Raw genomic sequence first — 24,475 nt, forward strand, 5'->3', positions numbered from 1 at the left:
TCTCTAAACTCTCTCTCTTGCAAAAGTATTGTCTATGCCAAGTTAACTAATTGCTATGATTATGTTGCTATCTTCAATTATGTCTACCCGCTATGCTCACAAAATCATTTCTTGAAAGTACTCTCATTAAATTCCGCTATTCTCAAATTGAATAGGCAAATTCCATTACATCTCAACAACCCAATAGGTGACATAAAAGACGCTATAACTAATGAACGGTTTTTGATTGTCCATATCAAAGACCCAAGAACCAATGTTACCACTACAAGAATAAAGTACATCAAAAATGGATTCCAAAATCCTTGATGGTGACGCAATCACAACAAGCATCCTCATGCGTGGCTCCTATACATGTAAAAAAGACTCAATCAAGAAGAACACAACCATGGTAGCGGGCTAACAATGCTCTAATCAATTTGCTAGAAAAGCCCTCCTAAAAATAGCAATCCAAGAGCAAACAGGTAGTAAATTTCCATAACCAGCCAAACCACAAAGGGAAAGTGCTAAAATGAAACTTTGTTGAGGATATTAGTGACAGTGATGATTCTTTTGACATCTCCTACCAGGTACTTAGGTCATCAGGATCACTGGAAACTTCAATAACAACCAAGGAACGCCAAGAGCAAAGAACAACAAGTCAGAGCCAAAAAGCTCAACAAGTCTGGATACCAAAGATCCAACTTGATCAAAAGCAGGTATGGATCAAGAAGACAAAGATCTCTGATGAAAAATCTTAAGATTTGGGTTTCAAAGAAGTTGACTCAAGCACAAAGAGGTTAGGAGTCCATTTGGATTCCAAAACCGTTAAATTGTCAACCCCCAAAGTATCAACTCCCAAAGTCTGAATCTCGTCCTCAACCAAGCATACAAGGGTTGAAGCAAAAACCAGTGTTGACGACAAGGTGGATCCCAAAGAAGTCTCTTCAAACACAAACAAAGAAGGGACAAGTATGGGTTCCCAAACAAGCACCATCAACAAAACAGCCAGCAATCACAAAGAAGTGGGTCCCAAAGGAAACCAAAAAAACTAATGTCAACACATCGCCAATTGAATTCTTTCAATTCCTCCTAAAGTTATACTACAGTTAGAAGAGAGAAAGTTTCTTACTTCAAGCCAGAACCCACTAGTGTGGAACAATGCCAAATACGACAACCAACCACAAGGCTAAACTAGATCCCAAACATGCATCAAACATATAAGTAAGCCTTCAAAAAATCTCTACAACCTTCAATCCAACAAACGGCACAAGAGCTTCAAAGACCATCATATTGCTTAGAATAGGAAGCCTTGCTAGCAAATGCCAATAAGCAAATTGCTTATAACCACATCTTGCACAGCATAAATCTTTTCCATGCATTAATTGTGTATGCATAATAGGGCTACATTACAAGGCCTGCATAGGCACATTATTTGATTGCCCAAGAACAACACGTATCCTTGGTAATACCCTATCGCCAAGGAAGACTCCAAATAGGAGGGGGGGAGGCATTCTAAATGCGGACCTAATATTATGAATTTTAGAGGGCAATGTTTTGGTAGTTGTATTGAATTTTTGCATTTGACAATATCTAGAGTATATGTCCTCATAATAGCATTACAAGAGGATTACGGGGACAAAATCCATATATGAGCCCCTAGGGACATGTATACAGTGTACATAGCATTTAGAATTCTATTAACTTGATTTTGCTTTTCGAGTTGAGTTGATTTTTGGTTTCATTTTGTTATTTTTGAGATTTTCAAAAAAAATCCATAATCCAATGAAGAAAAGACTGAAGAGATGTCGCATCGTACAAAATGAAGAAGGTCCAAGAAAATGATGACACTGCACGAACCATGTCTCAAAAGCCATACGCACAATGGGTAATGTCGGAGAAAAGAAATAACGTTGATCACCCTAATGGTCATAAAACTCCGGGGTGGCCTACAAGGAAGTTGGTGATGCAACTAAATGAAAGCACCCATCAAGTGTAAAGTTTCCTATAAGCCGTATACAGGAAGTAGATCTTTATACTGTCAATCTTCTATCTTGTATGTGACTTAATGAAGCCTAATAAACAAAAGGGACTAATAATACTGACAAGCACAAAAGGGGCAAAAATGACAACTCATTCATCTTTTGTGACAGATGTCTGCAAGAGCAACCAAGGATCAGTCCCAATTCTAGTCATCATCATTGGTTCTACATGTGTTTGGTAGCCAGAAGGTGCTAGAGATGCCCATCCGTCATTTTTTAGACTGAAGTCCAAAAAGTGTCAAATGCACGTCTAAATCAAGCTAAACTTTGTCATGAGGCTACAAATAGAGAATACAAGCTAAGGGTTTATTAAAAAAATGAAAAAAAAACTAGCTAGCCAAAGATGCAATTTTCTCAAAGCTGAAGTGATGATAGCCACCTACAGACCCTGTACATCATGTATATGAGTTTTGGGGGACAAATGGACAATGATGGCTCATAGATGGTCATCTATCGCGAATGATGTTGGATAATGCCCTTTTGATGCAAGTTACTAACTTGGGGAATTAACTAGGGTTTGTCAGGCTTTAATTAGGTCATGTATCAACAAGTAGAAGCAGTATAATGATTTACACACATCACACAAAAGACTTTGATCACCTTGATGTAGGAACAAAGGAGCCACCAATGAAGAGGAACAGACACAAATGGTAGACAAAACTGACCTTCACAGGGTTACATATCTTGTCCTTGATGAGGCGGATCAAATGTTGGACATGGGTTTTGAACCTTAAATCAAAAAAAATTATCTCCCAAATTTGGCCTGACAGATAGACTTTGTATTGAAGTGCAACTTGGCCTAAAGAAGTTGAAGGTTTAGCCAGACATTTCTACATAATCCTTACAAAGTTATTATTGGTTCACAAGATCTAAAAGCCAATCATTCAATTCTATAGATTGTAGAAGTTGTTTCTAAGAATCACAAATACTGAGAATTGACAGATTTGCTAGAGTAAGTGATGGATGGAGCTTTATCTATCCATGATGACGAGAGTCAAATTGAACAAGAGTGGGTTCTGTCTGAATTTAAATCCGGCAATAGCCCTATAATGACAACAGTTAATGTTGCAGCTCGGAGCTTGGCAGTGAAGGACATAAAGTTCGTCATCAATTATGATTTTCACAAATCATAGTTGTTGTTGTAGTTTGAGAAAACTACAAGCAATGGAGCACAAGAAAGAAAAATGACAACAAAGACCGCATTGGCATTGACAACCAGGTCATGTCAAGGAAGACATGAATTTGGAGGGGGGGAGTGTTGACCCGTGGGTCAACAACACGATATAACTCAACACCGCCTTATTTTCTGAGAGTTATGAAATGCTACGGATTATGGTTAAAAACATCATTTGTAATGAGGTTGGTCTAGTTGCAAAAGTTGGGGTGCAATGGCACTTCCAGATTGTACATACAAAGTCATTTTACCCATTGAACTCTATTTAGGTTTAACCTATGGTAGCCTTCGTATATAAGGTACCTAGGTCATTTTGTAAAGGAGAACTTTTATCATAATCAAGTTTTAAGATGCCATCAATTGGTGTGAGAGAGGAAGAGAGAGAGCGTGAGCTTCATCCTAGCGCTACTCCCCACTCACTTATAGCACTAGAGAAGTGACTACACCATCATGCTAAGCTCGGTAAGAGCTACGTATCAACACCAAGCATTTCTCGCAGAACGGAGCGAATGTGCTCGCATATCTACGAGCTATTTGTTGTTGTAAGTATATCAAATGATGTCTATTTTTTGCGTGAAAGTAATCGTTAGAATCGTGGCAACATAAGCTACGCATAGGTACTCATAGAATTCAGTTTTGGCACTTCCAAAATCCGGCTCTGTCTTCATACGCGTTTTCTACAGATGGGTCTAGAGTGAGGGTTTTGAGTGTAGAGGCTTTGGCACATGTATATCCTAGTGAGGGGATGGTGTTCCTTACCTTCCATATGATTTTGGCATGATTTAGTGAGTTTCCTTCCGTTTTTGTGTATGTGGGTTGGGTGGTATAGTTGAGAGCAGTGAGATGCTAGATTGTGGTTTAGTTAGCCTTCTAGACTTTTGTATGTGTGGGATGGCCTTAGCTTGACAAGCTAAAGAGATTGCCTTTATGCGCCTATCGTGTCATCTGTATCCTCGATTGACATTATGTTGATCTAGGTTGTGTTGCATGCACTTTATAGGTGTTGTGATCCCGCAACATTGCCTCATTCGTACACACTGAACATTTCCATCATATTTAGGCTTATAATAGAACTCATTCATTCCATGGTCACCATCTAAGGATCATTCCTCGACAACGACACCAATGTTAACGGGTCACCCCAATTGGCTGTTTGTAGCATAGTTGTCTGGCACTAACATAATCTCAATACTCAAGGAAGCGACCCGGATGGGGCACGGAGACTCTTTGAGGTTGTTTGTCCTCAAGAAGTGAACCTAACAAGAAAACACATCAACTCAACAAGCAAACCACCACTCAATGATCGATAAACCAGCATATGTCTCGTCGCTCTCGATCATCACGCCATTTCAGTGCTTAAACGGACTAGGATCATCACAAAACTTTAAGGGAAGCTATATTAGGACTAAGGGGACATGTCTACCAAGTCTTGTTGCAATTTAACAAGGTACCAAAATCACAATCCATCATGATCAAGGTCATGGAAATTGCAACAAAACAGCCCAAACAGATCGCCCTAAGGTATAATAACACTCTTATAAGGTCAAAACATCAAAAAATAGTGAATTAAGCACTCAAATCTGAAGATTAGGCTTGTAGACATGTAGTCGTGAACCACAACAAAATTGAAAATGCTTACACTTCAATGAAAGAGCATGGAAAGAGGAACACAATGCACCCTTTGGCATTGAAATCTCTCTCTCTCTCTCTCTCTCTCTCTCTCTCTCTCTCTCTCTCTCTCTCTCTCTCTCTCTCTCTCTCTCTCTCTCTCTCTCCATTGCCTCCATTTGTCTTAGCTCCCATTCTCTACGTTGTGAGATAGGACGTTGGGGCACTGGCGAGGAGTCTCATCGACTTTGCAAAGTCTCATCAACTTTGCACCTTATGCCCTCGTCAAGTGCGAGAGAGTGAGTACCACACACTACTTGAGTGCTCAGCTTTTTACCACATTAGGTCCTCTTTTCCCCATATTCAGCCATGAGCTCTGCCTACATACCTTCCTCTCCCAACCACGATGTGGACTCTCTAATGCAACACTCATTTCAGTCATTTTTGAGCATCTAGAGTCACTTATGACCTCCACTCACACCACATGACATGTTCATTTGGTCCCATAGGTCATATTTGACCTCCGAGGACGATAATAGAACTCTCTCTCTCTCTCTCTCTCTCTCTCTCTCTCTCTCTCTCTCTCTCTCTCTCTCTCTCTCTCTCCCTCTTTCAGCTCAAGTGGGCAGTGGGGACGCTAAGTGCCCACTTACAATAGTGCTATTGGTACTGCTCTCAAGCCCCTGAAGTGTTGTTGATTTCTTGGCAAGACCAGGTAAATGTCATTTTAACAAGATTCGGTAGCACTTACAAGCATACTAGAAACCAGATTTCACTCTAGAAAGCAGCAAAAAATCAACAAAGCGAGCGTCTATAACCTAAGTGCACTCAATAGAGATTTGCATGTGAAAGAGAGAGAGAGAGAGAGAGAGAGAGAGAGAGAGAGAGAGAGAGAGAGAGGGTGATAGATCAAGCAAGAAAGATAAATGGCGCTAAGCTTGAGCTTTTGAGAGAGAGAGAGAGAGAGAAGAAATGTGAATTAGGTAAGGGCAGCAATCAATCTAGCCAGATTCTCCATCCGCCGCCTTGGTTTGCCCCTCTCTCTCTCTCTCTCTCTCTCTCTCTCTCTCTCTCTCTCTCTCTCTCTCTCTCTCTCTCTCTCTCTCTCTCTCTCTCTCTCTCTCTCTCTCTCTCTCTCTCTCTCTCTCTCTCTCTCTCTCTCTCTCTATCTATCTCTATCTTTTTATAAAATGATTTATTCAAAAAGCCTAAAGTTCGTACTTTGCCCATTGCTATGTGGGAAAGTACACCACGGAAAATGTGTAGTGTCTGTCCCCAATGTTTCAAGAAAGTCTGTCAATTATGAATGTATGTTTGGTACATTGAATGCTCTTGCTTCAAAATCTCCATAGATGCACAATATCATATTAAGAACTTGGAGTCTCTTTTGGCTTTGAGAATTGCTCCTTGATCCAATCAAAGGGTTGGACAAGCGACAGGGCCCCGACATAAGCTTGAGGGTGAATGTTGGAAGAGATGATAGATAGAATGCCTCATGTTGCATGCCTTGCTACTGCCATTTATTTTTCTTGCTTGATCTATCACCCCTCTCTCTCTCTCTCTCTCTCTCTCTCTCTCTCTCTCTCTCTCTCTCTCTCTCTCTCTCTCTCTCTCTCTCTCTCTCTCTCTCTCTCTCTCTCTCTCTCTCTCTCTCTCTCTCTCTCTCTCTCTCTCTCTCTGTGTGTGTGTGTGTGTGTGTGTGTGTGTGTGTGTGTGTGTGTGTGTGTGTGTGTGTGTGTGTGTGTTGAGTGCTTTCAAGTTACAGCCGCTCGCTTTGTTGATTTTGTGTTGCTTTCTAGAGTGCAATCTAGCTTCTATTATTCTTGTAAGTGCTGCGGAATCTTGTTAAGCTGACATTTACCTAGTCTTGCCAAAAAATCAACAACTATTTAGGGGCTTGAGAGCAGTACCAATAGCACTATTGTAAGTGGGCGCTTAGCGCCCACTGCCCACTTGAGCTGAGCTCTGTGTGTGTGTGTGTGTGTGTGTGTGTGTGTGTGTGTGTGTGTGTGTGTGTGTGTGTGTGTGTGTGTGTGTGTGAGAGAGAGAGAGGGAGGGAGGGAGAGAGAGAGAGAGAGAGGCAGAGGCAAGACTGGGGTTGTGGAACATGGCTGTGATATGAGACATAGACAGAGAGAGAGAGAGAGAGAGAGAGAGAGAGAGACTCACAGGCAAAACTGGGGTTGTGGAACATGACTGTGATATAAGGGAGAGAGACTCACATGTCCATGAGAGAGACGGAGTGTTAGCGGGTACGCCGCGACGGACGATGGAGCACAGCGAGAACATAGACCAACAAAATGCCAATCCGAGGACGTAGCTAACCCAACTAGGGCATGGAGGCAATCTCTGGGTTGTCAACCCTGAGCTAGACACGAACAACACTCTACAGTCACTAATCCTACCACAACACTACCATAAAGCAAAGAAACAGACAACACATCCTACGAAACACTACAAGCTCGAAACAGTCTCAAATCATATCGGAATGACTCGAAATCGGAGGGTAAGACTCACAAGGACATATCCTATGTGGCCAAACACCTAAACACCTAAACCCTGAAAATCATAACTGTAAGACCTCTAATCGCTATCGCGATAGACTCAAAACAGCAATTTCCAAAGTGCCCGAAACTGATCTACAAAGACATCAACACGAAGAGCTTCTCGCCCTGATTCTAACGACTACTCGATCATTCAGAACGGATGTCGTTTGAGGTACTTACGACCAAATATAGCTCGTAGCATGCGGGCTCGTGATGTGGTCCTCGGCTTGCATTGCTTGTGTCGACGCGGAGAGCTCCTCGATGCTAACACGCTCCTACTCTCATATCTACAATGTGATTAGTGTGCGCGACGGTGTGTGTGCGTGAAGCTCACTACTGTGTGTTGCAGAACCCACGACTGTATATTAATTGAGATAACGTAATGTGTTTTTTACAAAGCCTTAGGTTTTAGCTCATATACCAAGCCTTCAAACCTAATGTCCGGCCAAATGACCTGAATTGTCCCTAGGCTTCTACAGAGCTTAATTACAAGAAACTAAGTTGGCTTTACCCATTATACAAGCATCTGTGGCCAAAATACAAGTGCCGACTTAAAATGTGAGGTTCCCGTAAACATTACAAAAGTGGTCGTAATGGCTCAAAATAATAATAACGGGATATTCGATGACGTCCATGAACTCGTATCTTCATGTTGCAGCATCCATCTTCATCTTCATTACTTCATCACCATCTTCATGTGGAATCTTTAGAATCTTTGAGGAATCTTAATGGAATCTTTGTGGAAACGTTGTTGAAAGGGCGTCCTTTCAACACTCTCCCCCTTTGAATTCTTGTCGTCCCCGACAAGACCCTATGTCTATGCTAGCCTTGACGAGTTCTTGATGTCTTGGTGTTGGTTGAAGTTGTTGTGGCAGCCTCTTCTGTAGTTGGTCGCTTTGCGTGATGTTAAAGCTGCCTTGAAGTTATACCTGTAGTGTATTTGAAGCCTGGAACTCTCCCCCTCCGATTGGTTGTTGTATCTTGAATTGCATGAGGTTGTATCGACTTGTTGGTGCAACAGGTCGTTGTCATTGTAGCTCTAGTATTTGCTTTTCCTATGGTTGTTATCTCGAAATTGTACCTGTAAGTTGACTTGAAGCTTTGTCAAGCTGTTTTTTTTGCCTCTCCCTTTTGACTTGTCAGTAGATTTGCAATTAGTAGTGTGGGGATATCGTGGTTCTTCTTGTTTTTGTTGTTATAAAAAATAAAAGAGTAAAAGTAAAATGTAGCGTATGTACAAAATGAAGGTCTTAGATACCTGGATAAGACTAAAGGGGAAAACCCAGTGGGAAAAAATGTCTTTAGTCATAATTAAATGCGAGGCTATATGTACTTAGGTTCTAATGTTATAGAGTTATGCTAAGTTAAAGTACATATGGCCATATGGCTACTAATATGGACTTGATATACATGGATAAGTGTTAGTAGATTGAAGTCAGAGTCATTGCTCTTGAGCAAAAGCTTATAAAACCTGTTTCCGCTTGGTCATCGTCATTTGTTTGTGTAAGTGCATGGGTGGAATAAAAAAGAGTGCCTAATGCATATGTCCAATGATGGGACATCTATATGCTTGCACAGAGTTATGCATGTTAAACAAGATGCGGTGCGAGAGAAGAGTATTGATGGGTTCTTCATGGAGTTAGTGTAGCAAGCAAAACATATAGCATGAGTGCTTCAAAAGCTTTCACTACTCACAAAAAGGGTTTTTGCTGTCGAGGTTTCTCCACTCTTCCTCACTGTGTCAAGTGCGTGAGTGTTTTTTTTTCTTTTTGGACTACTCCGCCTTCTCCACCTTATATATTATATGGACTTTGACTCTTATGCTCACCTCTTCCAGCATGAGCGACATGACTTTATGTATGCTCAACTCTCTAGCTTGATCTTATACCTATTAGCTAGACTCATAAACCATAGAAAAATATTAACTTGAAGCTTGGGTTTGACACTTCGCTCATTTAGTGGCTTAGCTGCCCGACTCTAGACTCTTATGCCATGTAAGTTTAATGGCGACTTGGACTTACCTGATCACGGCTTGAAATCCAATTCCATATGCTTTTGATGTTTAGGCCTTTCTCGTTAGTTTCTGTTTGAGATGCCATGTTGTCCAATACATTGCCATATATCTGCTCTTCATTCCTTGGTAGCAAATTGTGGTTTCTTGATGAGACAATTATTGATGTTGAAGCAATGGTTGATGAAGTCTTCTTCCTCCAGATAGTGTTCTTCAAAACTGTGACCTTTACCTTTACCGTTGCTTTCTTTTTGTTGTTAAGAGGCTGTAAAGGAGTTGTGTATCTTTCTTGTTGTTGAGACTGAATCGTGGATTTTGGAACCCACATTGTTCTTGGGCCTGGTGTGATCTCCTTTTCCACTTGCCTTGTTTCTTCTTTGACTTGATGGTACCTTGTCTTTAATTTCCAAATATGGCTGTTACTTTTGTAAAATCCATGCTCTTGTAGTAATTGACGAGGGATCCATCTATAGGTTGTAGTACTCTTGGGTGTAGCGGGTGGCTGCTCTTGATTTCTTGATGTTTCTTGCTTTTCCTTGGTGATTCTTTGATAAGCTACTACCTTAGGTAACAAGATTTGAAAGTTACCCTCATAGAATCCTTGTGCTTCGAGTAACTTGACTGGAATGAATCTTTGGACTTGCTTGGAGGTGATCTTCACTTGACTTTGTTGGATAGTCTGGTAGAATTCTGATTTCATTACCCAGACTTGTCGTATGGTTTGTCCAGTGGAAGACCTTCTCTTTTCCTTTTTGTACCTGTCCTTTCTCTTGGTTGAGTTATGTGATTGACGTTGACGGCTTTGTTGATTCCTGACTGAGTGGTTGGCATGGGATGGATATCGCCAGGTTGTTATCTTGGGCTTGTTGACCCAAACATCTGAATTTCCTTTCTTGTAGCCTTGTGCAATAATTGACTCTCTTGATGTGATCCATCCTGTTACCTTTGCTTGTTGAGGTTGTCCTTGTGATTGTATCCAAATTGGATCATTAACTTAAATATGTGCCTTGGATACTAGCACTTGGTTGACCTGTTTTGACTTCCTTTGGAGACTTTCGTACGATGGAAACTTCGGTTGATAGACTTTTTGCTTGGGTTTCCATTGTTTTGTTGATGGTTTGGCTTTTGATGTACAGGCTTTGTCTTGCACTTGCATTGGCTGGGCTAGAGACTGTGGGCTTACTTTAGCTTTGCCTTTTTCAATAGCCAAGAATCTTTGAACTGTTGTAGGCTTGACCTCTGTTGCCACTTGATAGCTTGTCATGATGACCATTGTTGAAGATTCAGGCTCGTCTTCAAAGACTTGTGCCCATGGCTTAGACAAAATCAAGTGTGTTCCCATTTGTCGAGAATCTACCACCAAGAATTTTTCTTTGACATTCTGTGAGTGTAGTTGGAGAGTAGCTTCTGCAATCCCCATACTTATAACATCTACTTCAGGTGAGAGATTTACCTTTATCTGAGTATCATAAAGCTTTGGCTTACCAAGAAGTAACCACATGCCATATGACATTAGTCGTGGAATTTGTATCAATTTCTGCCATAAAATTCATCTTGACTCCGTCTTGTGCACTTAGCAAAAAGTTGATCTTCTTTGGTACTAGATTGCATGTGTTCTCTTGAGTGACTTGAGCAATCTTTGGCCTGGACTCCTTGTCGTCTTCTTCTTCATTGTTCACACTTGTGAGTTCATCTGTGTGTTCTAGCTCTTGCTTGACCACCATTTCCTCTGATATGTCTTTTGGAGAGACAAAATCAGCATTTGGTTCCTATAGAGTCCTAGACTCTTCTTCCTCGACTTCACCTGTTGAAATGTCACCAATACTGTCTGAACTTCCTGTCACTTGCTGCACCTCTTCTTTGATTGATTCCCAGTCTTCATATTGCTCATTTGTAGGCGCTGGACCTAAAGCATCTTCTTTGGATCTTGCCCTTCTTCCTGCAACTTTGCTTCGTTGACTTGCGGCTCCTCCTTTGTACTATGCATTCGCGTTGGACAGTTTGTAATCAAGTGTGTTATCGCACACTGATCGCAAAGAGCACCTATTTCTATATTACCAGTATTCGGGCTAGGTATCTGGTTTTGTGTTATCCCCATAGCTGATAACCCTGTTTCGAACTCATACTCAGATTTGTCATTTGTCTCACCCATAACCCTTAGCATGTAGTAGGGGACTATGTCATACCCATTCTCATCGCAAAATTTTGTTGGTGTGGTCTCATTAACACAGACATCCAAAGTAGCCAATATCTGAGTCCACTCTAGCGGTTCTAACGCCTCTTCCGGAAAAGGTTCTCTTATGTAAGCATCATCTTCTAAGACCCTCTCTAAGGCATTATCATTTCTCCCAAAGTCACTACACTCCGATGCTCCGCACATCCAGATTTCTTTCTTTTTGCCCATCCACGGATGGTCTGTTGATCCACTTTGTGTTGCAGAATCAAAATCTTCCACGGGCGTTCTAGTTACATCTTGGTAACTATGATTTCTCATATTTACACGTGTTGTGGTTTCAGCATGTCTCAAGTATAGATAATCATAACCCCAATCTTGTACCATCTTGAGTTGTCTCATGAATGGTCTTCCAAGGATGATTTCATAGTTATTTTTCTTGCCAAAGTCAACTATGGCAAAAGTATACGGATACTCTATACCACAAGAAGACACCACTATCGCTTCTAGCAATCCCATGGGTCTTTGCACATGCCCATCCGCTAACTTTAATTTTATTCTGGTTGTTCTAAAGGCAGGCCTACCCCATTTCTCCCATATTCGTTTTGTTGCTATGGCAATTCCTGCTCCACTGTCAAGTATAGCTTTCGTTTCAATCCCATTGTAGTCGACAGGCAAAGTGGCATTACCATCTTCTTTTTCACAGTACTCGCCTACTTTGTTCAGAGGTACTGGTCTTACATTTGATCTAGGCTTCTCAATCTCATCTAGCTCTTTTTCCAGAAACCTTAACGGGCTTTTGATCCCAATTTTTTCCAAGCATTTCCCTATATCCGTCCACATACTTTGCCTGATTTTCAAAAGTTTTGCCAATGTAATTGTGCACTTCACTAGCGTGGATAGCAAGTCAGTCAAAATTTTTGTGTCCAATTCTTTTTTCCCCCCTAGCCTCTGTGATGGAACTCTCACAATCTCAGACTTTGCCTCAAAATCTCCCATGTACTGTGGCAAAGTTCTTAACGATGCAGGTCTACTGTCTTCGGAGGCTATCGATCCTACGTCACCATAATATGACCTCGCATCAACACTCATTTGTGGTCTATCTAATGTGATTTCAGGAAATGGTGTTGGTCCAGCATCCTCTTCTCTTTTTTGGGCATCTCGGACAACCTTCCATAACTCCTCTGGCCACTGCTCCTCAACTATAGGAACATAGGGTGGGAAATCCCTCATTGATTCATCTGTTGTATTTTGGACTACCCTCGAGTCTTGCGACCTTGGCAATGGTTCTTCCCTATGATCTACCTCTTCTCTAGGCAATTCGTCTACTTTAATGCTCTCATCTTTGTGCACTGGGGTGACTATCCTATCCTTCAATTTTGGTGGAGGTGTTTCTAGCAATGCTTGAGCAGTTATAATGAGCTGCTTACACATTTCTAGCCTCTGCTTCTCTAGTTCAGGATAAGGATGGATCATCCATCTTTGTTCTAAGGTATGTCTATTTGCCAATCTAGCCTCATAAGCCTGTAAAATTTCATCTAAAGGTTCATTCACTTTGTCCACTAGGACAGATCCTCCTGAACTAGCACTCTTGGGTGCTTCAACTGGTTTAAGGGTTTCAACTTCCCTTTGCTGTGTCTGTTGCTCTTGAGTTGTTTTCAACTCAGCTGTAACAGCCTTTTCTTCTCCTTTCTCCCTTTCTCGTCTCGCTTTCATTCTAGTCCTTCTTACTCGTCTAGAGTTTCTACGGCTTTTGGAACTCTTACTAGTCTCTGCATCTATAGGCTTCTGCTCTTGCACTTTTGCTTGTGCTCTTGTGACAACGTTTACTGGAGCAACTTGCTTACTTTCATCTTCTTGTTGTTTAAGCACCTGTTCTTTTGCAATTGTTTCTTGCTCTGTTGTTGTTGTCGTCTCTCCTTTTGTTGCGGCTCGTTCTTTCTCTGATTTGATGGTAGAAGGAAAGGTAACATGTGGTTGCATTTTACCTTTCTTTCTTGGATTCTTAGGACAATCCAAAATCATATGTGTGACTGCACACTCATTACAATATACATTTATCATGATATCATGGTGTGGACAATCCTTAATCAAGTGATCACTACTACCACATCTGTCACATGGACGTCTTGGTTGTTGTGGCAATACTTGATATTGACCTTGAAGTGGCCTCTGATCTACCACATTTCTTTCTGTTTGAAGCTCATGACTCACATATGCATTTCTAGCAGCTATGGGTCTTTCACTTAAGAGCACTTGTTCCGCTACAGGATGATATCTAGGTGGTTGATACATAACATGCTCAAACCCTGGTGGAGTCTTAGGTCTATAGTCAGGACAATGTTGCGTCGGATGGTCCCCTCCACATGTCATGCACCTGCGTCGTTTAGGAACTGTATAGGCTAGTACTCTGTCAGAGTGGTTGATGTGTTGCATCACATTCTCTATGATTTGATCCTCAACATTTACTTGGTTGTGTCCTAGATTCCCTCTTTGATCCTCAAGATCAGCGGTTTTCTTTTCCTCACTCACATCATTCATCTTCTTTTCACCCTCTTCATAGAATTCGCAATTGTCAACTAGGTCAACTGCCGCTTTGGTCACCTCTTCTAAGGTTTGGTATCTTTTCACGTGTAGGTCCTTTTGGAGATTCTCATTCCTAAGCCCTCTAATGAATCATAGGATGTGACATTCTGGCGTGGGTAACTCTTGGGTAGGACATCTAGCAACATATTGCTTGAAACGCAGTATTGCATGTCGCAATGTTTCTGTTTCGCCTTGTTTAAATTCCTGAATCTTAGGAAGGGTGTTATGTTTTATGCCCCTCTTGGTGAATTCTTGAACAAATTCATCCAACATTTTCTCAATGGTTGTGAACTCTCTCCGGTTCAATAGTTCAAACCATGCTTGTGCATTGTCCTCCAATGTAAGTCCAGAACCCTCATACTGTGTGTGGAAGTCCTCTACTCGTTCTGCTTGTAGGACTTGCTTGAAAGCCGAGACATGGGCGTATGGGTCTCCTATGCCATTGTACTTTCTATTTACCCATTTTCTTAGCTGAGATGGTCTTATACGTTGGGGTGCAAAGTATGGAACCATACTCCTCTCTGGTATCATTTCATCTCTCGTTATCGCTCTAGGAGGAAATCGAGGTGGTGGTCCCCTCTTTGGAATTCTCTTAGAGGTTCCTGTGTTTGGTGGATGTATCTGAGGTCCTTCATTGACCAAATATCCACTCATCTCTAATTTGGTTCGCGGATTTGTGCTTTCGATCTCGTATGTATAGACATATAAGAGCTTGTACTCTGTCAGCTCATCTGGGTAAGGCTCTAAGCAACTGTAAAGGTTGAATTGATTTCCATTAATGTACCTATATAGTCCTTCACTTTCATGGTTATACGTCCAAACTCTCTCCACAAAATTGGTCTTTATGTACTGTAGGTTTGGAAGATCTATTCTGGGCGGGTGCTCATCTATCCCTGCAATCCATGTGCTTGTATAAGCTGAGTCTGAGTCTGAGTCTGATGTAGACATGACTTCTAGGCTTAACAGATCTAGCTTGCTGTAGTAATACCTCTCTCAATGTGTTCAAGTGTTTTGGTCAGGGAAAATCCAAAACTATGTCCAAAACCGTGAGCGTTTTCTCACAATTCTCTCAAATTGTCGGTTTTAGACACCCCTGACTTTCGGATGCATTTTGAGGCCTTAAACAGCGTGTTTTTCAAAACTGACCAAAATGTATGCCGTAGGCAACCATTTTGGTCAATTTACTCTAAGATCTGTAGTGTTGCTCTCAAGCTACGTTTTGATAAAAAAAAACTTTTGGAATCGGAGTCCGTATGTGAAAGTTATGACCAAAACAGTGAGATGTAATCTGGAAAGTTTCTCTATCTGATGTTTTTGCAAGTGGTCAGTTTGAGCCCAAACTTGGTGTGTTCACTCCTCAGGCAATGATAAACCCAGTGGTATACTTGGTTTCAAAAAATTTCTCAAAATTTTTTCCTTACTTGTCTATCGCGATAGACTCACCAAGTACCCCTTGCAGATGTCCAAATGCACTCAAACTTTGTGTACAGGGTATAATGGGCCTTCTAAACCCAAATATGAAGTCAGAATTGAATTTTGATTTTTCTACAGTGAATTTTTGAGTCTATTGCGATAGACTCACCAGAGTGTTACTGGGATACAGTTTTTCAACTGTTTTTACAGCTTTGAGTTCCCCCTTCTCTTGAGATACTACTCACCAAGTTTCAAGCAATTTGTAATACTTTTCCTTTGTAACTTGCATCAAACAACAGTCTCTTTTCTGATCTTGTGAAGTAATCCACTTAGATGCACTTCCAATGCTCCAAATTTACTCAAAATTTAACCATAGGCTCACAACAACATGTAGAACAAGGCTCTAAGGTCAGTTTTCAAAAATATCAATTTTTGTGAGAAAAACCCTAGTCTATCGCGATAGACTCAGCAGATTCTTCAGTTTTGAAAATTTTCCAGATTTCTCTTCACCACTGTGTTCCCTATGCTCTGTACACCTTGCTCACCAATTTTCACTTGTTTTGGACTTTTTCTTAGGTCTCTAACTCCAACTCTAGAATTCTGAGTCTATCTGATCACTAGAAAATAGACTTAGAATGACTTCCCAATGTCCAAAATCCACTAAATTTTGTGTGTAACCTCGTGAGAGGCTAAACAAGCTATGCTCCAGAGGGTTTTGAAAATTTCAATTTCTTTGGCCTTGTTTTGAGTCTATCGCGATAGACTCAGCAAGTACCCCTTTTATAGGTCTAACTTGAACTTTGACTATACCATTGTGTTCCAACACCTCTCCTTAGTCCTCCTACCAATTTTCAAGTGGTTTGGACTTTTACTTTGTCAGTTAGACCAGATCTGGTGTTTTCTACAAGCTGAATCCTCTCAAATGGTCTTAGACCCACTTTCTGATGTCCAAATGACTTCAAAATTTTTATGCGTCCTTCATAGCACCTTTCCAAGCTATGCCACAGAGGTTTTTGAAAAATTTGGTTTCTATCATTGGGTTCTTAGTCTATCGCGATAGACTAACCAAGTATGTCAAAATGACACTTTTTTCAAATTTTCTCTTCACAGATGTGTTCCCTACCCTCTGTAGATCATGTATACCAAGTTTCACAAGGTTTGGAAATTTGGTCAAGTCCCTTTACCCAATTTGTCTCTGAAGTCTGACTCTAAACACCAGACAAGTGCTTTGGTGGTCTTCTTGATGTCCAATTTCAAATTTGAAATGATGGTTAAGGTCTAGGTGAGGAGTGGATTCAAGCTATCTAGTCACAATTTCCAAAAACTGTCCCACTCAAAATGTCATGAGTTTATCGCGATAGACTAGCCAGATTGTGCAGGAAAAGTCAACTCAAAATTGTGACTTCACTTTTAGATTCCCCTTACTCTCTTGTGTCTACCCTCAAATTTCATGCAATTTGGACACTTGGTTTGTGTTTTGGGCCATGTTTAGTGTTTTTGTCAGAACCTGAATCTCTATCTGGGCTTTAGATTCACTTCTAGTGATCCAAACACCTTGAAATTTGGTGTGTATGCTATGTAGGCTCTGCTTAAGCTATCCCTAGGAGGGATTTTCAAAATAAGGTCCACAGCTAAATATCCCCAACCTATCGTGATAGGCTCATAAAGTTTCCCAGTTTTGGTCTTTTTACAAAGTTCTCTTCACAACTAGTTTCCTTATCCTCTGTATAGTGAATACACAAAGTTGTGCAATGTTTGGACTATTGGTCAAAGTCTTTTTACCACTGTGTCTCTGAACTTAGACTCTAAACACCACACTTGAGGTTTAGTGGTCAAGCAGGTGTCCAAGTACACTCAACTTTTGGGAGCAGCCTTGTATTGATGTGTTTTACCTGTGGTATGAGGGGTTTTGCCTGATTGTGAGTCTATCTCCAATTCATCAGTCTATCGTGGCAGACTGGGCAGAGAGCCACTGGAAAGTATTTTTTTCTCTGTTTTTGGACAGTTTGGTTCCCAATGCCCTTAGAAGCCTATCCCCAAAGTTTCATTCAATTTGGACTTATTTTCCTTTGGATTCAAGCATTTCACAGTTCACTTCCTTACACTCAGAAAAAGCAAATTCCCACTTAGATGCACAAGCACTGATGCAAATGCTTTGAAATTTCACATACAAGCTCTAGAGCATATGCAAAACAAGGTCTTGAGGTCAAACTTTTTGTTTTTTGAAAATTGCAGATTTGGTTTCAGATTTTTGTTTTTTTGGGTTTTTTAGAGTTTTTTTTTTGGATTGGACCAAATCTGTGTTTTCCCCCTACCTTAAGGTCTCCAATGCAAAAACAAGCACTGATATCGGCTTTCAAACGACCATTTTAGAGCACTTTTACCATAATCAGCACAATTCCGCCTTTTATGTTTTCAAGCACATTTTCATGTCAAAATTGCTCTAGATCAACATCAGATGTTCTACACTACCTAAAGTCCTACTTTGGATGGTTGAATGGTTGTTTTTGCTTTCTGGCAAGCAAACAGCCTTCTGCTTACCTTTTGCGTTTTTTCTCTTTCAAGTTCTTCACAACCATAAGTCACAACCAAACACACAAACCATAAAACCTAATCTAAACACACAACAAAATAATATTACCATACCTCAACCTCATGGTGAACCACCTCGGCAAGACGCAGGCTCCCTGGCTATCCATCAGTCAAGAGATCCGCTCTCTGACTTCCCACTAAGAAGGCAAATGGTGACAACACTCTAAAAAAATCTAGAGAAACGCTATACTATCATACACGAGTGATGCGGTCTATGCTAGTTTAGGCGCTTCGTCCCCAGCAATGGCGCCAATGTTAGCGGGTACGTCATGACGGACAATGGAGCACAGCGAAAACACAGACCAACAAACTGTCAATCCGAGGACGTAGCTGACCCGACTAGGGCATGGAGGCAATCTCTGGGTTGTCAACCCTGAGCTAGACACAAACAACACTCTACAGTCATTAATCCTACCACAACACTACCATAAAGCAAAGAAACAGATAACGCATCCTACGAAACACTACAAGCTCTAAACAGTCTCAAATCATATCGGAATAACTCGAAATCGGAGGGCAAGACTCATAAGGACATATCCTATATGGCCAAACACCTAAACCCTAAAAACCATAACTCTAAGACCTCTAATCGTTGTCGCGATAGACTCAAAACAACAATTTCCAAAGTGCCCGAAACTGATCTACAAAGACATCAACACGAAGAGCTTCTCGCCCTGATTCTAACGACTACTCGATCATTCAGAACGGATGTCGTTTGAGGTACTTACGACCAAATATAGCTCGTAGCAGGCGGGCTCGCGATGTCGTCCTCGGCTTGCATTGCTTGCGCCGACGCGGAGAGCTCCTCGATGCTAACACGCTCCTACTCTCATATTTGCAATGTGATTAGTGTGCGCGACGATGTGTGTGCGTGAAGCTCACTACTGTGTGCTGCAGAACCCACGATTGTATATTAATTGAGATAACGTAATGTGTTTTTTACAAAGCCTTAGGTTTTAGCTTATATACCAAGCCTTCAAACCTAATGTCCGGCCAAATGACCTGAATTGTCCCTAGGCTTCTACAGAGCTTAATTACAAGAAACTGAGTTGGCTTTACCCATTATACAAGCATCTGTGGCCAAAATACAAGTGCCGACTTAAAATGTGAGGTTCCCGTAAACATTACAAAAGTGGCCGTAATGGCTCAATATAATAATAACGGGATATTCGATGACGTCCATGAACTCGTATCTTCATGTTGCAGCATCCATCTTCATCTTCATGTGGAATCTTTAGAATCTTTGAGGAATCTTTGTGGAAACGTTGTTGAAAGGGTGTCCTTTCAACACGGAGGTGCACGTGCATGCGCACGCACACGTGCACGTGCGCGCACACACACACACACACACAAAGACTTATGTGGTGATTCAACGAGAAGACGCACACAGAGGGAGAGATTTTTTTTCTCATTTGGATACTACAATCAATACAAGGTTTAAGAGAGAGAGAGAGAGAGAGAGAGAGAGAGAGAGAGAGAGAGAGAGAGAGAGAGAGAGAGAGAGAGAGAGAGAGAGAGAGAGAGAGAGAGAGAGAGAAACAGAGGAGAGGGAGAGAGAGAGAGAGAGAGAGAGGGGGGGGGGGGGGGGGGGGGGGGGGGGGGGGGGGGGGGGGGGGGGGGGGGGGGGGTCCTTAGAGGTCAAATATGACCTATAGGACCATAGTTACAGGTGATGCAGTATGTGTGCAATTGATGAGTGATTCTTGATGCTCCAAAATTATGGTGATTAGAGTCACAATGGAGAACCCATAGAGTGGGAGAGGAAAGTGTGTAGGTCTAAGTCATGGCTAAATATGTGAGGGAAGCATGTTTGGATGTGACCAAAAGTTGAGCACTCTAGTAGTGTGTGGTACTCAGACTCTCAAACTTGCACATTGAGCATAATCTGCACAATTGATTTGACTCTTCTCCATTACCCCAATGCTATGTCCTGCATCGAAGGGAGTGGAAGCTAAGCCAAATGGATGCAATAGTGGGTATTGTTAGTAGCAGCAAGCTTAACACGAATACCATGAATATCATTTTTTGGAGCTCTCATTGTAAAACACTTATTATTTTTGATAAATTCGGAATATTGTAACTCCTATTTTTTGGATAAACCTTGTAATTGATGAGCCGGGGCTACAAGCTTTCAGATTGTATCAACCTGTCATTACCTATCTTTAGTTAGAGCTCCCAAATTATTAGTTTTGACCACCAAAAACCTTGGCTAAGGTATAAAAGCCAATTTTTGTAAGTTTTGGATAATGAAATACATTGTGTGAGCTAACGACGCTCACTTCTCTCCTTCTCGCGCTTCCTACTCCCTCTCTGGTTGTCACATTGTATTCATGTTTGTTGTATTGCAACCACAGGTAAGAGCTCTAGCATTGACGTAAACACGTCATAGTATTTCGTAGCTTTCGGCGTCGCCGACCTGTAGCCTAATTTCATCATAAGTAGGAATTTACACTTTCAAATCAAACACTAAGCATAGGCGAGGTATTGGGACATCATTGCTAAGCATTTAGGTGCATTCTGGGTCGCCGAACGCATCTTTAATTTCCATACTCAATTCGAGGGGTTTGGAATGACATTAGAAAGAAAAGCATTAACATGGTTCCAAAACATTCCACCAAGGTCAATCATGGACTTAAACATATTACCTCAAGAATTTGTAGCTGCTTGTTCCAAAACGGTGATCAAAAACAATACGGTAGCTCAAATCTACAGCTTTAAACAAAAACATGGTGAGTCTGTTCGGGATTGTGCAACTCGAATGAAACAATACATTGCAAGATGCCCATGGCTAGAGATACCTACAGAAGACGACTAGTATCATTGTTTCTAGAGGGACTGCTAAACAAAGAACTTCATGTTATACTCTATAGCAAGAAGCATAAAACCCTAGAAGAGCGTGTGTCAGATGGTTTTGACTTAGGAGACAATTGTGATATTTTCAATAAAGAATATGTCCCTAAGGATAACCAAAGTGAGAAAACAGCATTCACTAAACCAGCACAAGTGGGAACGGCTGCTATAGCACCGCTTTTAGCCATAGAAGACATGCTCAAAAGGATGAATGACATGATGAACAACATGCAAATAGCACCTATGAGGGGACCAGGACAAGGGATACCTCAACAGGGACAACCAATTAGTCCACAAAAATGGTGTGAAATTGAGGATAAATGGACCAACCATGAGACCAACGAGTGCTATTTCCGACCAAAGTATGATGGGAATGTTCAATACGTGCCCATGAATCCACAAGGACAACCCATGTACAGATACCAGCCTAACATGGCACCAGCTCAAAGACCACCGATGGGTATGGAAAGACCTCAACCTGTGTTGTTCAACAACCTCCGTATCCAGGACATAATGCAGTGCGTGTAAAGTACATGCATCTAGAGGGAGTCATAGATGGACATGCACTAGTGCCTGTTACATCCTATGCTTGAGCCTAGTCCATCTACAGTAATGGTAGAAGGAGATTGGTATAATTCACATCCACCACCAATGGAAGAACCTGTTACTTATGCTCCATTAGAGCTTGCACCAATGTATTATGTAGCTAATCAAGGTGTTAGACCTCCTATGGTAAGACCCATGATTAAGCCAAGAATGGGAACTATCACAACTATGGTGTAGATGATCATTGGAAAAATGAATGCCCAGAGCCTAACAAAAACCTCAAGCCGATTGAAGCTTATTGCATACAATGTTGCAAAAAGGGAGGACACTTCCAAAAGATTGTCCTAAAAATCCTTTAAACAATGGTAAAATAGTAGTAAACGTAGTCCAAGTGATACCTAGTAGCTCATCTGAGAGTGAACAGATTGTTCCAATCAAGGTAATCACTAGAGCCTAGGCTAAGAAAAAGGAACATAACTCCTCTGATGATTCAAAGAATACAAAAATTACCTCTCAAAAGACCAAAAGAAGCAGAAGTAAAAGGTATGAGTTGAGAAAACAGAAACAATGAGCTGAAGTCGAGGAGAAAGCAAAATAGCTATTCTAGGAAAAGGTGAAAGAACATGGAAGTGAACTCAAAGAAACAACCGTGAAATCTGGAGGATCAATTTTGGTTGATAAATTTTTTGAGCCTATTAATGCAGCCTTGGAAGCCTACCAAGTAGGACTTAAAGCAGGCCAAAACATGGAAAACAAATGGAAAAACTATCCTTCTCCAGACATGGAAGCAGCTAAGCTTGAAGCTTATCAAAATTTGGTAAGAATCACGCAAGAAATGCTAGAAAAACAAAAACCCAAGCTGGAAAGTGTGGCAAAACTGGAGGAGCTTGTGGTAAGAGACAATCAAGAAAAATCCAAAGTGGTGGTAGAACCCCACATTGAACCAAAAGAGCCGGAACTTATAGTGCCAGATAGCGAAGATGCCTCAGACGGAATTCCATTCCTAGAAGAAAAATGGCTAGGACACTTATGGAAAAAAGTACGAGAGATCAATGATGGGAGCCTAACTCTAAAGTCAGCTCCCATAGAGGAAGTTTGATTAGACAACCTACCACCTGATATGGATATGGATGTACAATCCTTGTACAGGGATTGCGGATCTGAAGCTTCAGGAATTTCTAAACCATTGACCTTGAAAACATTACCCTCTTACTTGGGAGATAACGAAGATGATCCATAGTGTGTAAGACCACTCAAGTAAAAAGAGCAGAACAGACCCTAAAAGTAGACAACATTCATTCAATCATGTCTACACCCATCCAATGCACTCTTACTTTGGGAGAGCTATTAAAAATCAGACCATATTTATGGAATGATCTACAGAAAACCCTAGAGAAGGTGGAAATAACGGGGCTCATCGTAAAAATTTTGGAAAAATTGAAACACGAAATGGATAACAAAGAGATTCGATTTGTTTCAATGAACAAAGTTGGAGAATATTACGAAGGGGAAGAAGGAAACACCACCCTTCCAATGAAATATAATGACATTGAAACCATGGCAATATTGGATAATGGAGCAGGCATAGCCATAGGCACAAAAACAGTATGGGAATCCTGGGGACAATCAGCCATTAGAGAAACTCGAATGAAATTGCAATTGGCTGATGGACATATTGAAAGACCCTTAAGACTGCTAAAAAAAATTGATATTTAATTCATGTGGGATTGAATATTAACACACTTTTGCCATAGTAGACTTTGGGAAGAAACTCAATTACGAAATCATATTGGGAAGACCTTTCATGCAATAGGTACAACTTATCCAAGATTAAGGAAACAACTATCTGGACTTGAAGCGAGTGGGATCTATAACAAGGGTTAATTTAAAAGATCACACTTATAGAGATGTCATGAAAACACCCATACAAGAGTTTGATTCGGTCTCTTCGGCTGAAACTAAGCTCTTATCTTGGTTAAACAAAGACACTCCTATTTGGATGTGCGGAGCTTCAGAAAATGGGAGCTTAAAAAGAGAAGAATGTATCCTAGAAAGGGATTGCACAGACAAAGCCTATGTACCTGAACCCTTTCCAGAGCATTTGTCTGAGCCATTTGAGTGGACTTAAATTTTAGCAACAATGGATGTATGTGTGAATACGTCAATGCCTACTCAATTTTACAATGAGGACAGCTATGACATAATTCCCATACAGATGATTTCAATCCTCTACATTGAAGATGAAATTGAGGAACCCAAGGACTTGATGAAAGCTCAACAAGTCTTTTCATACCTCTACTACGATGCAACAGATAAGTTAGATGAATACTCAGCTACCTCAGAGGATTCGGGGTGAAAAAAAAAAACATGTGAAAAAGGAGGGGAGGAAAAGTTTTTTGACTTTCCTAACTAGAAACCAAGAAGACAAAAATGGTATCAACAAAAAAGAGACATCAGAAACATGAAAACAAGACCTATGCCATCAGTCTCCAATAGAACACAGTTCTTGATGCAGATAGATACACATGATTGTGTCAAGGACAAAATCACTGGCAAATACCCTTCAAACGAAAACCCAAAATTTTCAAAAATATTGAGAAAAACGAGGAAGGATACTCAAGAAAAATTGAAAAAACAAGAAAAGGAGTCAACCATGATACGAGTTGAGCGGAAAAAGAAGTATCAAGAGTTGAAAAATTCTCTAAAGGAGATATATATAACCGAAATGGAAACCACAGAAGAGGATGGTAAGGATGTAATGAGTGTTCCATCCCATTACAAAAAGTATACTCTCCAAGATCGAAAAATCATTGTCGAACAACCTGTTAGAGAACTACAAAAACAAGGCAAGTCCTACAAAGGGCCTGAAAACGGGAAAAAGATAGATTTGGTTGAACCAGGAGAAGACCCTAGGCCTGCCTACATTACAAATGACCTAATAAAAGAAGAAGAAAAGCT

This window comes from Adiantum capillus-veneris, chromosome 28 (genome assembly GCF_014529385.1).
Source record: "Adiantum capillus-veneris isolate H3 chromosome 28, ASM1452938v2, whole genome shotgun sequence".
Classification (NCBI taxonomy): domain Eukaryota; kingdom Viridiplantae; phylum Streptophyta; class Polypodiopsida; order Polypodiales; family Pteridaceae; genus Adiantum; species Adiantum capillus-veneris.